The sequence below is a fragment of the Hylobates moloch genome, unplaced genomic scaffold, assembly GCF_009828535.3.
Source record: "Hylobates moloch isolate HMO894 unplaced genomic scaffold, HMol_V3 SCAFFOLD_4374, whole genome shotgun sequence".
Lineage (NCBI taxonomy): Eukaryota > Metazoa > Chordata > Mammalia > Primates > Hylobatidae > Hylobates > Hylobates moloch.
The window spans coordinates 5,134-5,607 of record NW_026656649.1 but is presented as its reverse complement, the minus strand read 5'-3'; positions in this window follow the sequence as shown (position 1 = coordinate 5,607).

The following is a 474-nucleotide window of genomic DNA, read 5'->3' as shown; positions in this document are numbered from 1 at the left end:
TGCATTTGGAGCAGCAAGTAAAGGAGCTACAGGAGAAGCTGGATGAGGTGAAGGAGACGGAAACCTCCACCCCATCCAAGAAGGGCTGGGAGACGGGCACTAGCCTCTGGGGAGGGGAGGTGCCAGGCCAGAGGCAGCTCCAGCCTGGGGGCTGGTGACCACAGCACCCCCCAGGGCAGTCCTGTGGCTGTTTCTTGCTTCTTGCCCTCTGACTTTTAGAGGTGGGTATCCCTGGGCTCCTCCCAGGTCTGGACATCATCATCCCAGCTAGAGGCATGGAGCCCCCCAGTCACAGGGGAAGAGACAGTGGTATAACAGGCTCCTTATGCCAGCCGCAGCGGCTCATGCCTATAATCCCAGCACTTTGGGAGGCTGAGGCAGGAGAATCACTTGAGGTCGGGAGTTTGAGATCAGCCTGGCCAATGTGGTAAAACCTCATCTCTACTAAAATTACAAAAAAAAAAAAAAAATTAG